This window comes from Aedes aegypti, unplaced genomic scaffold, assembly GCF_002204515.2.
Source record: "Aedes aegypti strain LVP_AGWG unplaced genomic scaffold, AaegL5.0 Primary Assembly AGWG_AaegL5_hic_scaff_200_PBJ_arrow, whole genome shotgun sequence".
In the NCBI taxonomy this organism is placed as follows: Eukaryota; Metazoa; Arthropoda; class Insecta; order Diptera; family Culicidae; genus Aedes; species Aedes aegypti.
In genome coordinates this window covers 28116-35404 of record NW_018735500.1, presented here as the reverse complement: position 1 = coordinate 35404, position 7289 = coordinate 28116, and the positions used below count along the sequence as shown (strand labels likewise).

Here is a 7289-nt window from a genome sequence, read left to right as displayed (position 1 = left end):
TTTGTATGGAAAATTTTAAATTTTTGTATGAGTCGTAACGCTTGAGCCCACTTTCCCCCTCCCCCTCGAGCGTTACGTAATTTGTGGATGCCGCCTTATTGGATTGCTGGAGGATTTCGAAAAGAATTCCCTTCAGCATATCTTGAGAAATCATTAAAAGATTTTCAAAACGAATTTCTGGGAGTATCGCTAGAATCTTTATAACAATTTCTATAATGATAACAGTAATTGGAGCCTCTAGAATTTACACCATGATTAATCGTAATCTGAAAAAAGTGACTTTAGAGGCTTTTGTTCACTTTATCGAAATAAACTTGTTAAAAATGTTTAAAATGTTGTGTTAAAACATATGTTTCAATAGGCGTGGTGACCGGCTTGGTTCAGAATGTGGCTCACAATAAAATGTTTCCAAATCAGTTCCTTGCTTCTTCGAGTTCAAATTATAGAAAACCCCCAGATGTTCGTTTATTGACAGAACAATGTATACTTGATTCCAAAAACACGATGTTTTTCTAAAATCCAATGCTTTATAACGTTAAAAAACGCTATACTTATCTACATATACACTAAATGCTATAGGGGCCAACATTACCTACATTGCTATACCATTACCAATTCAGGTCCCTTCCAAACCTTCCCTGTCTGAACACATTTTTCTTTGTAAAAAATAAATTCCTGCTCATTTGAGATATTTTCGCCATTATTTTGGAGCTCCTTTGACCCGAGGCCCGATGCTGACCGCACACACCACAATTCCTAGCTACGCTACTGAGTCAAACAGTTTTGAACTGCATTACATAAGGGGTCCAAAAAAACATACAAACTGAACAGAACACTATGTAGAGTGTATGTCAAATTTGAAGGATTAATTCTAACAAGCTTCCTCGTATTTAATTAAAAGTCCAAACGCATATCAAACCATAAATTAGTTCAACTTCTTCTCATCAAGCGTTAGCCTTCAAAAATCAATTCCCTACAAGGTTCTCCATCCTCAGCGGGCTGATTATAAAGTACTGTTCAACCCACCCAAGCCTGAAGCTGAATCTGCCCCCAGCCCAGCACGGCTTCGCCAGCGATTCGCGCCAGCTCACTCGCGAGGGAGAAAAATGCTATAGCAAATATGCAACGCCATGGGAAACCGCGCGCGGGTTTTGCTTTTTCCATTCGCGTCCGAGTTTCACGCCATCATTGTCCGGCTGTCCGTTTAAGAGCGCGCCACGCGGAGTTCGTCCTGGATCGGGTTCTCCTCAAAGTTCTTCGCCACTGCCAGAACCATTGTGGGCAATATCTTAGGAGTTTTTTCGATGATATTTTGAGACAAAACAAAAGCTTTTGGTGATATACTCAACCAGTCGAAAAATTGCAATACTTTTTTGTCTCGAACGAAAACCTCATACTAATAGTGTCAACACAAACAGTTTTTAAGTGCAACAATCAACAAATCTTGGACCCAGTGTACACACGAGCAGTCATTCATCGTTATTCCGAGCCGTTGGGGGCCTTAAACCGTCTGTTGTTGCCGTCTAGAGCGTTGGGAAAGCAAGAACAAATATTGACCAACGGGTTCGTCGTCACCTTTTTTGAAACCGGTGGTGTTGCCCTGAAAAGCAAACGGATATTTTCGGGTGGCGTGGTGTACCTCCTTCAACTTTTTGGTCAGATATTGTATAGTAAACAGGGAAATGCCACAGCGTAAGTGAAACTAAGTGGATTACGTATTGGCTTGTTTGGATTTCAGTGACGGTCAAAACCTTGAGTGAAAAGTGAATCTGCCGCCTATCATGTGCTAGAGCCGAGCGCTCAACGGAAAGCAAGAACGTGGAACATTGAAAAGCTGCGGCCGACAACAGGTGAGTCAGGATTGAATTTCGCAGTATGGGCGAAATTTTTAAGTGCATCGCGTGTCGTTGACTTATTAAAAATGGAGTCGAATTGTGTCACAATTCTGTTCTGACATATATCAGTTAAGAAATAAATGTTCAATTCTGATTCCAAGTGCAGAAAATTTTAGTTTCCCTACAAAAACTGTAACGAGGAGACCGGATAGTTGACACATAAATAAAAAGTTCGGGATCTAGCGCTCTTTTGGGTTAAGTAATTTAGCGCTGAAATTGCACATTTCAACAACCATGTGAATAAATCACACAACACTGGCACATGAATGAAAAATCGGGGAATAACTTGTGGATTTTTATTTAAGCCAGGGGGCCAGATAGCCGTAGCGGTAAACGCCGGCTATTCAGCATGACCATGCTGAGGGTCGTGGGTTCGAATCCCGCTAGTCGAGGATCTTTTCGTAAAGGAAATTTTCTCGATTCCCAGGGCATAGAGTATCTTCTTACCTGCCACACGATATACACATGCAAAAATGGTCCATCGGCAACGAAAGCTCTCAGTTAATAACTGTGGAAGTGCTCATAAGAACACTTATCTGAGAAGCAGGCTTTGTCCCAGTTGGGACGTAACGACAGAAAGAAGAAGAAGAAGGTGCGAACAATTGAAAGCGAGTAAAGGAGTGAACATCTAAACAAAGTTTTGTATGAAATCGTTACAATACTCAGTAGTAATACATGATTTTCGAACAAAAGTAAAATATCATAGTGGCTCTAGTATGTAATTTAAAGGATGACTCCGAAAACCACATTGATCTGGCATCTCAAGATCCCGAAATTAAACTTATTTTAGGTGAAACTAAACTTTCCCATGTGCTGCAATATTTAGTTCGAGTTTTACAATACGTGATTCCACATCTGTGATGGGTAGTGCATTAGGGTGCCAATGGAATGTATGGGAAAAATTTTGCCATCGAATTTCAAAAAAAGGTAGTGCTCAAAAGTTTTGTCTCCTCGAAAAAAGTCCCCATGCAAAATTTGAGCTCAATCGGACTTCATTAAGACCCCCAAAGCGGTCAAAGTTTGGCTTTTTTGACCCATGAAAAATCTCCAAAGGGGGGGGTACATGGAATTTCCGAAATCGAAATTTTTTTTTTGATGCCAGATGTCTTAGAAATGCATGAAACGTCGAGATCTGGTGTTATTTGGAAAAAATTTTTTTTGAAAAAATCGACCTTTTGGGACTTAGTAATTTTTTGAGTTGGGGGAGTGAATTGAATTTGAAATGAACGATTTGAATTCAATTGCTTAGAAATTCAAGGCAATAGTATTGAAACATATACTATATCATTGTTGGCCACTGAAATCATATTATATGTGATATTTCATTAGGGTGGTTCATTTACTTTCCATTAGGGTGGTCCTTTTTGTTAAAAAATAAAAAAAAATAAAAAATAGAATTTTAATTGAATATTGAAGACAATAGTATTGGAACATCTCTCACATTATCGTAAGCCATTTTCTACATTTAATATGTGGTATTTTATTAGGGTGGTTCACTTATTTTCCATTAGGGTGGGCCTTTCTGTCGAAAAATCATAATCTGAATGGGATATTAAAAACAATAGTATTTTATCACCTCTTTCATCATCGTAGGGCATTTCCTTCATTACATTCGTGATATTTTATTAGGGTGTCTCACTTATATTCCATTACGGTGGTCCTTTAAAAAATTGAGAATTTGAATGGAATAGAAAATATAAGAGTAATTAAACAACTCCTATGTCATCGTAGGCCACTGTAAACATATAATATGTGATATTTCATTGGGGCTATTGTCTTCAGTTTTGCATAAGGGTGATCATTTAATTTGTAAATTAAAAAAAAAAATATTCTCAACAGATCTAAAAATCAACTTTGTTTGTATAGTTTTGAATCATGATTCTTCATTGGCATGCAACTCTTCGTTAAGATATTTTCATTAAGGTTTTCTTTTGAATAGTTAAAATAAAACGTTCCAATAACAATAATCAGTGAATTCAGTGAAGCACAACTCTAACTGCCATATTCAAAATACAGATAAAAAAGGAATGAAATAATTTTTGACGTATTCAAATTATGACAATAGCTTGATGGGCGACGATGAAGTGTTTAGTTTATATTTTCAAAATAGATTCTCAGCCTTGGGCTCCTTCATTCCCGAACCAAAAGTACGTTGCCTTCTGCTTGCTATAGTACACGCGATTCGGTTGTGACAACGTAGGCAATTCCAGTTTTAACAATCAGTTCTCGTTTATTCTTCAAAGATGTAACAAAGTTCCTTATAGAAATTTCGTCGGAATTTCATATGGATTTTTTCGTTGGAGTTTTCAACGGAATTTTCTTTGGAATTTCGTTTGGAATTTTAATCGGAATTTCCTTCGAAATTCCTTTTAAAGTTTTTTATTGGACTTTTCTACGAAATTTCCTTTGAAATTTTCTACGGAATTTTCATCAAAATTGGAAATTTATCCTGAATTTGCTTCGGAATATCCTGTGGAATTTTCTTCGGTATCATTAGAAGTGCCCTGTTGAATTTTCTGTGGTATTTCCTTCGAAATTTCCTATGAAGTGTCCTTCGGAATTTCATTCTGAACTTTTCATTGGAATTTTCTTCGGAGTTTCTTTTTAAGTTTCCTTTGAAATTTGCTTTGGAATTTTCTTTGGAGTTTCCTTCCGAATTTCTACTAGAGTTTGTTTCGGAATTTCCTGTGTAATTATCTTTGGAGCTTCCTTCAGAATTGTATTCAAAATATTATTTGGAATTTCTTTCGAAGCATTGGAATTTACTTTGAAATTTTCTTTGGAGCTTTCTTCGGAATTTCATTTGGGATTTCATTTGGACCTTCGAAATTTAGTGCGGAATATTCTTAAAAATTTCCTTTACAATTTTCTTTGGAATTTCTACAGAGTTTTCTTGAGAATTTCCTTACAAATTTGCTTCGGATATTCCATAGAAAATTCCTTAGTTATTTTCATCGATATTTACTTTGCCATTTGCTTCGGAATTTCTTCTGGAGTTTCCTTCGGAATTCCTTTTGGAGCTTCATGCTAAATTTGATTCGGAATTTCATTTGGAATTTCTTTTGAAGCTTTGAAATTATTTCGGAATTTTCTTCGGAAGTACCTCTACAATTTTCGTTTCCTCTGGAATTCCCTTCGGTATTTCCTTCGGAATTTTCTCTGGAATTTTCTCTGGAATTTCCTTCGGAATTTTCTCTGGAATTTCCTTCGGAATATCCTCTGGAATTTCCTTCTGAATTTCCTCTGGAATTTCCTTCGGAACTTCCTCTGGAATTTCATTCGGAATTTCCTTTGGAATTTCCTTCCGTATTTCCCCTAGAATTTTTCTTCGAAATTATCTCTGAAATTTCCTTTGGAATTTCCTCTGGAATTTCTTTCGGGATTTTCTTTCGGGATTTTCTTTGAAATTTCCTTCCGAATTTTCTCTGGAATTTCCTTCAGAATTTTCTCTAGAATTTCCTCTGGAATTCCTTCGGAATTTCCTTTAGAAATTTCCTGCGAAATTTCCTCTGTGTTGCATTCCGAATGAAATTCACGCAAAACTTTTTCAAAGGACCTTTCTAACAATGAGAGGCTTTCTAGAAACTCTTTTGTTGTTAACTAAGTTACCTTTACATTTTTCGTCGAACATTACGCAAATATTATGTAGTAGTCCACACTATAATCTTTCGGTCTGTAGATATTAAGGTTGAAATTTTTACCAATGACACCATATTAAGGGAAAGTGAACGAGACTTTTGCGAGAAATCATAGTTTCAAAACTATTCGAAAAATGAGGCACCCTAATGGAAAATGAGAGAAACTCCCTAATGAAATATGTTAACAGTGTCCAAATGGAACTAGAGGCGCATGAATTCAGAGGAATTTAAAGCCTCTCAAAACAAAAATGAAGACAATGGCCTACGATTATAAAAGAGGTGTTAAAATACTATTGTGCTAAGAAAAGGATCAAATTCAAAATTTCCTTGATTTTTTTTTTTAATTTTCGGCAAACACCAATGGAAAAAAGTGAGCCACCCTAATAAAATATCACGATGTAATGAAGGAAATGCCCTACGATGATGAAAGAGGGTGATAAAATACTATTGTTTTTAATATCCCATTCAAATTATGATTTTTCGACAGAAAGGCCCACCTTAATGGAAAATAAGTGAACCACCCTATAAAATACCACAATTTAAATGTAGAAAATGGCTTACGATAATGTGAGAGATGTTCCAATACTATTGTCTTCAATATTCAATTTAAAATTCTATTTTTTATTTTTATTTTTTATTATTTAACAAAAAGGACCACCCTAATGGAAAGTAAATGAACCACCCTAATGAAATATCACATATAATATGCTTTCAGTGGCCAACAATGATATAGGATATGTTTCAATACCTATTGCCTTGAATTTCTAAGCAATTGAATTCAAATCGTTCATTTCAAAATTCAATTCACTCCCCCAACTCAACAAAAATACTAAGTCCCAAAAGGTCGATTTTTTCAAAAAAAAAATTTTCCAAATAACACCAGGATCTCGACGTTTCATGCATTTCTAAGACATCTGGCATCAAAAAAAAAATTCGATTTCGGAAATTTCATGTACCCCCCCTTTGGAGATTTTTCATGGGTCAAAAAAGCCAAACTTTGACCCGCTTTGGGGTCCACTTAATGAAGTCCGATTGAGCTCAAATTTTGCATGGGGACTTTTTTCGAGGAGACAAAACTTTTGAGCACTACCTTTTTTGAAATTCGAAAAATCGATTTTCATTGGCACCCTATAGTGCATGCATGCATCTATGCATACAAAATAAGTTGAATGTTTATTAAAGTGATTAACACAGGAAACGTCATAAAAATACAAGTTCCATTTCAAAGTATCATGGATAAGTGAAATGTGTTTGTGGTATCCGATGTAATAAATCTAAGAATTGGACTGGTAACAAAGATTTTTCAAAACACTAGAAACATTTAAAAATGTGTGGTCTCGGATAATTTTCTCCTTCTTCTATTCTGTTAGGCATTTAGTCATTGGGGCAGAGCCTGCTTCTCAGCTTAGAATTTTAAGTGCACTTCGCAGATATTAACTGAGAGCTTTCTTTGCCACATTTGCCGTTTTTGCATTCGTATTGCATTCGTTTGCATTGTCAGGCGCGACGATACTCTATAACCAGAGAGGTCAAGGAAATTTCCATTCCGAAAATAGCCTGGGCCGACCGGAAATCGAACCCATACTCTAAGACAACATGTGAAATGTTATTCTTAAATATTTGAATAAAAAATAATTACATTTTTCGACAATTTAATCCTATTGTACTGCAGTTATATTTTGTTTTGTATAACAATCGTGTTACTATTAGAATTATATTTTGTAACGAAACAGTTTCGTAGCATATATGTAGCTAG

At 35.8% G+C, this 7289-nt stretch overlaps 1 protein-coding gene across 1 annotated transcript in view; it reads left to right on the top strand.

Annotated features, from left to right (window-relative positions):
- Nucleotides 1–1167: 1167 nt before the first annotated feature.
- LOC110680920 (elongation of very long chain fatty acids protein 4-like) overlaps nucleotides 1168–7289 on the top strand; it is a 28339-nt gene continuing 22217 nt past the window's right edge. The window contains exon 1 of the mRNA XM_021856706.1: nucleotides 1168–1850. The gene's annotated coding sequence lies outside the window, so the exon portion shown is untranslated. The remainder of the gene's footprint in view (nucleotides 1851–7289) is intronic.